The sequence below is a fragment of the Lepidochelys kempii genome, chromosome 7 (assembly GCF_965140285.1).
Source record: "Lepidochelys kempii isolate rLepKem1 chromosome 7, rLepKem1.hap1, whole genome shotgun sequence".
In the NCBI taxonomy this organism is placed as follows: Eukaryota; Metazoa; Chordata; order Testudines; family Cheloniidae; genus Lepidochelys; species Lepidochelys kempii.
Window position 1 is genome coordinate 101,998,544 of NC_136386.1, and position 10,238 is coordinate 102,008,781.

The window sequence follows — 10,238 nt, forward strand, 5'->3', positions numbered from 1 at the left end:
GTCCGGTGCCAAGATGGGGATATGCGTTCCATCTATCACCCCACCACAGTTAGGGAACCCCATCGCAGCAAAGCCATCCAGTATGACCTGCACATTTCCTAGAGTCACTACCCTTGATAACAGAATGTCAATAATTGCATTGCCTACTTGGATCACAGCAGCCCACACAGTAGACTTGCCCACTCCCAATTGATTCCCAACTGACCGGTAGCAGTCAGGCATTTCAAGTTTTCACAGGGCTAATGCCACTCGCTTCTGACCTGTCAGGGCAGCTCTCGTCTTGGTATTCCTGTGCTTCAGGGTGGGGGAAAGCAACTCACAGAGTTCCAGGAAAGCGGCCTTACGCGTGCGAAAGTTTCGCAGCCACTGGGAATCATCCCATACCTGCAACACTATGCAGTCCCACCAGTCTGTGCTTGTTTGCTGAGCCCAGAATCAGCGTTCCACTGTATCAACCAGCCCCACTGCCACCATGATGTCCCAATTGCCACAGCCCGTGCTTTCAGGAATGTCTGTGTCCATGTCCTCATCAAAATCCTCCTCATGCTGGCGTCTCTTAGCCCAGTTCTGCATATACTCCAGGACAATGCGCGAGGTGTATACAGTGCTCACAACAGCAGCGGTGCTGATGAGCTGAGTGGGCTCCATGCTTGCCATGGTATAGCATCTGCAGGAAAGCAGGAGAGCAGAGTTGCAGCGGAAGCGGTGGATGATGACGGTTAGCAGCCCTACTGCACCATCTGCTGACAGCAGCACCCAGGACACAACTGCAGCAGTGATGCTGAGCTGAGCTGAGTTGAGTGGGCTCCATGCTTGCCGTGGTATGGCGTCTGCATTGAAAAAAGGCACAAAACGATTGTCTGACGTTGCTTTCACGGAGGAAGGGGTGATTGATGATGTGTACCCAAAACCACCCACGACAATGCTTTTGCCCCATCAGGCATTGGGAGCTTAACCCAGAATTCCAATGGGCAGCGGAGACTGCGGGAACTGTGGGATAGCTACCCACAGTGCACCGCTCCGTAAGTCAATGCTAGCCACAGTAGTGAGGACACACTCCACCGACTTAATGTGCTTAGTGTGGACATACGCAATCGACTGTATAAAATCGATTTCTAAAAATCTACTTCTATAAGATCAACCTAATTTCATAGTGTAGACATATCCTGACTTAAAAAAAAATAAAAACAGACATTGAGGACTGTGGTTAGCTGATAAAACTGGACAACTGGCAGTGTGCAGGAGCCCCCTTACCGATTTCCCCGGGACAACTCTCTCAAGAAAGGAACAATCCTGCAAAGACCTGGACAGGTGGCAACCCTTGCACTTGTGAATTCTGTAGCTTAAAATCAAACCTTGAAAAATGGGCAGGTTTAGTTTATGACAAGGTGACAAGGGGTTGGGAGGGAAAGTTCTTCACTCGAGCGGAGAAGAACACACATTTCTCTGGTAAGTTGATATTTTTTTCTGTCTTTGAAACTGTTCAGGTGTGTGGGTTCTTAAAATAAGTCCTGGGCAGAGAAGGCAGGTGAGCTGACCAAAGATTCATTTATTATAACACATCTTCAAATGTACGTGCCTAATTATGTTTCTAGTCACCTATAATTTTAGGTACCCATTTTATCCAGCTAGATAATTGAATCACTTAATTCACATAACTTCTGTTTTGATGTTATCTGCTCCCACTCTTGTGCATGACTATACACTCTTTAAAAGTACAGAATGTATCTTGGAACTACTGAGATATAGATGCAGTTAAACAGATCACATGCGCAATACTTCTAACCCCAGTATTATGTTCTCTGATACACTCCAGATGTACAGTTGATCTGGGGGAAAAAGCACTGAGGCAGCCCTGAGAGGCTGAATATTGATATCATTATGATTTAAAGAAGTGGCTACAGGGAAAAGCTAGAAAAAGGGTGATGAGGGACAGTGAGATACTGTCTGGTACAGCCAAGTTCTTTATCTGCTGAACTGGTAGTTGTCCAAAAGAGATTAGGAATCAGTGATACAGAGAATATGATGGAAACTTACAGACAGACTTTTGAACTCTTGCAAGAGAAGTTCTAAAAAGCTTATATACCATACAGGAAGAAGGAGGAGAAAAAAGAAGAACTCTAGAGTCAACAATCAGAAAACCTAGAGAGGACTACTAAATTAACTACTAAAGTATAGTAACATTCACAGCTTCTAGTCTGACATCCTACCAATGAAAGAAATCTTAGTTCTCGGGTAGAAGACTGTGAAAGAAATTTAGTTCTCCAGATCATGCTAATTTTCTTAATCATAAAATAAAGGCTGAAGAGATAAAACTAAAAGACTGGATTACTGATACCACATCTGACAATATAAACTGAGAAGACTCCTTTTTACACTATGTGAGAAGATGTTTATAAACATATTGTACATGCATACATAAATGCATTCAAAACCAAATTAGCAAAAAGCTATCAGTATGATATTGTCCAATAAACTCAGAAAACTGAAAGGATGAAATGCTGTAGTAAAAATAAGATAAGCATCAATAGATGATAATATCATTAACCCAGTTCAGCACCAACATGCAGTCCATTTCACAGTCCAGTGGACATCTGTCTTTTTCTATCTGTCCATCACAAATCAAATGGATTCTCAGAATGTTACCAAAGTGCTCACCTATCTTCTTCCAATTTGCTTGAGGAACTACAAGACCACTGACAGAATTCTGGCAGGAACTGATATCTACATTTCTTGTTTCTCACTGTGGAAATAATAAGGAAGGAGAAGTGGTGGAAACTTTCCCATGAATAATTATAGCCTCTGCTTAATCTTTGTGATGAAAAATACTCTTGATTCACTTTAAAATTATATAGAAACCTATAATAAGTAATAAAATGCAATGTTAAAGCACAGGTAACTTATTTAAAACAATTCAGCATGATAATTTATCCTTTCACATCTTAATAGCTAAAGTAAGATAGAATCCTATTTTCTAACTGCTACACTGCCTGTTAGAACAAAAGAAAGTAATGCATGATTATAGCTTTGAGAAGAAAGATTTTAAATAGGAGTGTCCATTGTCTCAATAGTGGACTTTAATGAGACTATCTATATAGCACCTTACACTCAGAGAAAGCTCTCAAAGTACTTTACAAAGTTTACATACTTTTTCTGTTTTACTTAGAAATTAATATAATGTGTGATTTATGAGGTGGCACAAGGGTATGCGGCACTTTACCGACATATTAGAAAACAAGGTGTAAACCTCTTGACAAATTTACAAAATCAGAAATAGCACAACAGACAACAAAAACCTCACATGATTTGTTTAATTGTACATGTATCTCAGTAGTTCCAAGATACCTTCTGTATTTTTAAAGAGTATACAGTCAAACACAAGAGTGGGAGCAGATAACACCAACATGGAAGTGATGTGAAATAAGTGATTCAACTATATAGCTGGATGACAAATGGGTGCCTAAAATTATAGGTGACTAGAAACATAATAAGGCACCTACATATGAAGATGTGTTGAGCCATGTCATAAATTAATCTTTGGTCAGCTCTTCTGCCCTCTCTCTCCAGGGCATATTCTAACACCCCAAAACCCCTGAAGAGCTTCAAAGCCATAACAAAATCAACTTGCCAGAGAAATGTAAGTCCTTCTCCACTCAAGTGAAGAACTCTCCCTCCCTACCTCTTGTCACCTTGTCATAAACTAAACCTGACAATGTTTCAGGGCTAGCAAGATTTAATCCCTGGGCCAGTGCCAGCTTTCCTATACCTAAAAGTGCTGTAATTTTAATTTTTAAATGATATTTTGGGGTAGAGAAAAAGATACCTTAGGGCATTTTTAGAGATTTTTATGGCTTTCTTTAGGATCTGTATAGTTGCATGCTGGTAACCAAGGCTTTCAAGGCTAAGGGATATGAAAAAAGTCCTAATATAATTTAAAAGTCAAAGGCATTCCCAAAATAGTGTTTCTAGTTAATTTATGTGGCACATACAGAATGCATGATGGTGTGGTTGTGCTGTAAAGATTTTAACAGCATTCTTATGGGATCACTTACATAAATCATTTGATATCATGCCAATAAAATCTTTGTAATCACACTAATGACATCTATATACTACACCATGTATTCTCTAAATCCAAAACCTATATATACATATGCACATATATGTACACATGCTGTAAGCAACCCAATTCTCTTCCTTCAGATCCCTCCTTAAACATATATATTCAGTCGCTTCACCCGTCTCTGAAATGCAGCAATTTCAGAGCTACTGCTGCTAAACTTTGCAGGTATTATAGCATCTTTAATGATGGCTGATGATTAGGATCTCTGCTTTAGGTCTCAATCTGCTTAAGTTGTGTCAAGACTAGAACTAAGGCTATGATTTTGGCATGGAAATTTTTAGTAAATTTCATTACAGAAGTGCAGGTAAAAACAATGAGTCAGAGAAAGGTCACCAAATAATATAGTTTTTGCTACATTGTTACGAATTATACCTAATAGGTCACACACACAAACTGTTATGAATTATACCTGACAGGTCACGCACAGGAACTGCTGCGAATTATACCTGATAGGTCATGCACAGTTCGAGTCTAGGCTGAGGCACACGAACAAAGTCCACAACTGCAAAGTTCCCAAAGATACTAAGTTTATTACGCTTGAGCGCGGTGCCCCCCTGCTAATCAGGAGGGGACCCAGAATGCAGGTTATACAGAGATTATATACCTTTTAGCAAAGCAAGTTGCCCTCGTGCATCGGAAACCTTAGCCAATAGACAAACCCTTCCCTTATCTACCACCTATCCCTGCTAGGTACATTCCCCGTGCTAAACCATTACTTCAACTACACAACATGGTCCTAAAGCAATGCACCAGTAGCCTTTCTTATCAGGATGGGAGGCTCACATCAAGGCCAGGAAGCAGAGAGTGAGGAACAGACAAAGAACAGAAACAGGGAGTTGAGACAGGCTGGAAACAAAGGGTGGGGGGGGGGGTTTCCACAGGAATGCAGTATCTAAGGAACACTGCTCCTGGTGCATGATGTGCTTGCTTTTAGACAATGGTGGGCCCCAAACCAAAATGGAGTCCTTAACATACATCAACATACACAAGAGTATAGTAAGGATGCTGAAAGGTGAGGCAGGCAGGGAGAGGGGCCTGAAGAGCAAGCCCACCCTGCAGTCACCCTTAGCAGTGGCTCTTGTCCTGTGGGGTTGAGCCCAGCTTTCTGGGCTTTGCAACCTGGTGCATGGAGTCGCAGTGCTACTCAAGTATGGCCTGTCCACCCCCGTGGAGATGGAGATGGAGGAGCTGATAGGTGGGTAAAAACTGAATTGTGCTGTGACTCAGTGTGCCAGGTCATAATGCCACTCAGTTTGGGGGCCTAATCAAATGTGTTTTTACAGCCATTTCCAAGATTTCTCAGAGTTTATTCAAATTCACAATTTCTATGATCACCATGACAAAATCATAGTCCTTACTAGAACATATCTCAAGCTCAAATATTGTTGCAATACAACATGGGAGAATATCAATTTCCGTCACAGGCTCTTTGAATGAGTTAACAGCAATATGTCTTTTGACTCTGCCAGTGGGCAGGTCATTCTGTTATTCTTTTTTAAACATCTGCCCATTTCAAAGTCTCATTAATAATGAGCATAATGTGATTTCCTTTTAGAAGTATAGAGCTAAGTTGGCCAGTCAATTCCTTGTGGCAGACATATAATAGATGTACTGCTTCTTGTCCCCATATTTTGAGTTCTCAGAACTGTTCAAAGGTAGAAAGCATGAGACGCTTAGACTATGGAGCTAGTTTGAAATCTGTCAGAATAAGACAGGATATGATGTGGGAACTAATAGCAGAAATTTTTGTTTCTCACCATGCAACTAATAAATCTTTTGAAGCACTCATTAATTTCACTGCTGCCTCCTGTGTTACCTGGTTATTGGAGTGAACAAGCATCAGGTTTCCTTTTTATCACAGTAGATAGCTTTCGCCCTTCCCTTCCTTGAATTACCTAGTGGTGCAAATACTGGGGCAAACTCATTCCTGGTATAGCTCCATTAGATTCAATGGACCAGAAATGAATTTAGCCCTGATGACTCCCTGCTGGAGAGGTGAATCATCTAGCTACTGCCAATGACTTTATTGTGCTCACCACTTTTAAGTATGTGTTTCAGTATATTCCAATAATTACAATGGCCGGTAATAGAAGAAATGTAATGTATTAAAATAATCCACTGGTGTCAGCTCTGATTTGTAAGACAAGCATTGAAAAGAGTGGATTTAAGAAGCATATACATTAGAGTTTATATTTTGCACTATATGAATTTCATCCTCAGGCATTCTCTTGTAGCTTCAAAAATTTGAAAGTTTTTTTTTTAAATGTACTATATCTGTTATAGCTCCTCCTAAAGAAATGATCCTCAGTCTGTGGCTCCTTGAGATCCTGCATATAGCTGTCATGGAGACAACATCTCACGCACAGGTCTGGTCTCAGGCAGACCAAGTGAAGATCACAGGGATGCTCCCCGTGTCTCAAACATAGGAGACAACACAGGCAGCCTTGAGCAAACAGGCAGAAGCTGCTTTGAGCCTTTCAAGTCCCCTCACACGGAAAAAAGAAAGATGAGAAACCTTGTTTTCCTCCCAGCAGTCAGGATGGGATTGGAAAATGGTATAAAATGGTGGTGTAGTGTAGTGTGTTGGCTTGAGGTTGCACTGTGATGATTGATTGGCATCAATATGATTAATTGCATCACCATGATGCAGGGTCACAAAGCAAATATTATAATGGTAGGTCAAGATTAGGGTTACCAACTTTCAAATCACACAAAACCAAACAGCCCTGCCACTCCCTTCTCCGAGGCCCTGCCCCCACTCACTCCAATCCCCCCTCCCTCCGTTGCTCACTCTCCCCCACCATCATTTACTTTCACCAGGCTAGGGCAGGGTTGGAGTGTGGGAGGGGGGTGAGGGCTCCAGCTGGGAGTGCAGGCTGTGGTGAGGGGCCGGGGATGAGGGGTTTGGGGTGCAGGAAGGTGCTCAGGGCTTGGGCAGGTGTTAGGGGAGTGCAGGGTGCAGGCTCTGGGAGGGAGTTTCAGTGCAGGAGAGAACTCCAGACAGGGGCAGGGGTTGGGGTGCAGTAGGGGGTTCGAAGTATGTGGTCCCGGTGGTGCTTACCACAGCTCCTAGGAAGCAGCTGCCGGGTCCCTGCAGTGCATCGCCTTGGCGCATGGGTGGCCAAGGAGGCTGTGCGCGCTGCCCTCACGCCTACAGGCGCTGCCCCTGCAGCTCCCATTCATCATGGTTCCCAGCCAATGGGAGCTGTGGAGCCAGCCCTAGGGGCAGAGGCAGCACACGGAGCCTCCCTGGCCACCCATGAGCCTAGGGGTCACAAGGATCTGGTGGCCGCGCGGAGCTAGGGGAGATAGGGAGCCTACCTTAGCACCAGGCACCTGCTGTGCCGCCGACTGGAGCCACCAGGGTCCCTTTTCAACCGGGCGTTCCGGTCAAAAAGTGGATGCCTGGCAACCCTAGTCAGGATCTCACTTCACCACATTGTGGCTGTGTGTGACTCCAACCACTGACAAAGTGGCTTTACTGCCCTTTAAGGTCAAAGGTCAATATGCTAGACCCCCTTCAGAATCCTTAGAGAGGAGACCAGTGTTGGAAAGCTTACCGCAAGAGGTCTCTTTGTGCATGGGGGAAAGGATGCTGTTCAAAATTCAAAAAGTAAACAGGTAATAAAGGGAATTCAGAAGATTTCACAAGTGACTGTCAAATCTGGGGCAGTGAGGGTCAAATCTGAGGCAATATCTTCTCAATTCCTTGCCCCTAAATATAGGAAGCTATTAAGACTCATCTGAAGTATTATATAGGTGTTCAGGTTGTACAGCTCTTTGCTCATTATCTGGTAGTTTGCATTCTACATTGTAAGATTCTGGAAGTACAACTCCTAATATCGCTGGATAACATCGTAACAGCACATTATGCACTCAACCTCTGGACCTGAAGACTCTCTTGTCGTCGTCCTCTATAATCTAAAATTTAGTAGTGTTATTAACACCTTAAGAGTCCCTAAAGGTCAAGCCATTTTATTTCAATCAATATGTACTAACACACACAGAACTCTTATAGGATGATAGTATTATCGCAAGGTATATTTTGGATGAGGGTAGAGAATTCCTAATCATTTTCCAGTTTATTTTCCTCTGTCCCTACCCAACTTACTTTTCTTTGAAAATCTAATAAGCTCATAAAGCCTGTGATGCTGAGTGAGCACATGCGGAAAACACAAAAATTCACCCCTCGGGAGACAGCAGAGACATGAGAACCAATGTCCTCTAGCTGTTAAAAGCAAAGCACAAAGTCCTGAGTACCAGATCTCATTCTTCCCTTGAAAACCTGCTACCACATTCAGAAAGTTGAAGCCAGTACGAAACTAGATCAGTCACTGAAACAGAGACACAGAAAGAAGAAGTGATGCAATATGAACACCAAACAGAACTTTCAAAGATTTATTTTTTAAAAGCATCAGGAAAAATGAAAGAAGAGATAGGAGAAGGGAAGCATTGTGTGAAATACAAGTCACAGTTTTGAGTGATTATTTTTTATGTCTCTCTGACAGAGGAATGAGGGATGGAATTGAAGAAGAGAAACCAATATCTGAGCTAAACAATTGATAGAAATATAGAAATGCACATTGAGTTCTGACTAAAAAGATTCAAGGATGTTCTCTTGAAAAAATTTTCATATAAAATTTAAAATTATTTTTCTAATACTTGTTTGTGCTGTAAGAAAGATCAAAGCAATAGGAGGATAAAAATACCATAAATCCATTACATATCAGCATAGGCATGAAGCTCATTGCATTATCACTCTCATCATATACAACCAGAGGAATTTCATTGTGCTAATTTCAAATCCCTCTCATAATTCCATTCTACCCCTCTGAATAAGTTATTTCAGTAAATTTGAAGGTTTTACTGAGTTTAAAATTCTAATGTAATCTCCCAATTTGATACAGAATTTACCAGCTTTTCTTTATCAGATTCTACCCCCATCCCCACCCCCATTCTTAGTATTTCTACCTTAGCCACAGACAGTCACTTCCTCTAAGCGTATGTTTTAGAATGAGTGTGGTGCTATGTCACTAATCCTGATCCTTCAAGATTGCAGTTACATCCAGCAAGGTGCTGAGCCAACTCAGCTCCTATGGAAGTCAATTGGAGTTCACAGTTCTAGGCAATGTCACAGCCTGAATGATTAAATCATATGTATCCACCCAGAATAGGTAAGAATTTCAGGAAGTCTTGCATTTGAAAATGAAAGAGCACAGAGGCCTTGAACCTGATGTACAGTACCTCAAGAATAGCAAATAAAGAAAACAGCAATACTCAGCTAAACAACCTATCAACCAGAATGCTGAATCCTGTCAAACCTGTGTTAATAATGAAATGTTTTGAAATAGTTTTAAACTAAAATTGGCATTTCTGAAACTGCTAGCGTCACAGTTGGTCAACACTAAAAAACCCTGTTCTTCCGATTGTTAAAATAATATTACAACAGGCAGGAATTGTTTTACAGTCACTTGGCCTTGGGTTTATCCTCTCTTGGGAGTTCACGTTGCTGATAAACACAGATGATGTCATTTGTCTGGAAGACAGCCTTTACCAGTGTCATGATGCCTTGTGTGATATGGAGTGGAGTGGTAAATAAATCCTCTGTGCTCTGGGTGCAACACACAGCATTTTTTATAGAGAGGAGAGGAAAATAAAACAGTAAATAGAGCAACAAATATACATGAAATATTCTCAGACATAAAATGATTTTTGGATAAGTTAAAGAAAAAAGCCTAGAGTGGTCCTAACCCTTTCAGTTCCATCTTTGGCACGCATGCCATAAGTTGCCTACCCCTGCTCTATAACCTACATCAAAATAAAACAGAGAAAAAAGGATATCCTTGTTAATATTTACTGTTACAACTCTGGGTCTATCAGGGTGTCTGAAAGTCTTTTGGATATGGACATAGGAGAACTATATTTCAAGATTAGTTACCAGTCTTACCTGCTTCTCCTCCTGTACCAGCTCAGAATGCTTTCTGGGTTGAATACAAATCTTCAAGAAAGCACTAATTTAAGATTTCTTTGATCTCTTCATGAGCTACAATATTTTACAGCCAGTATTTTTTAAGCTCTAGAAGATATCTAAGGAAATCTGATTTGAAAGACTAAC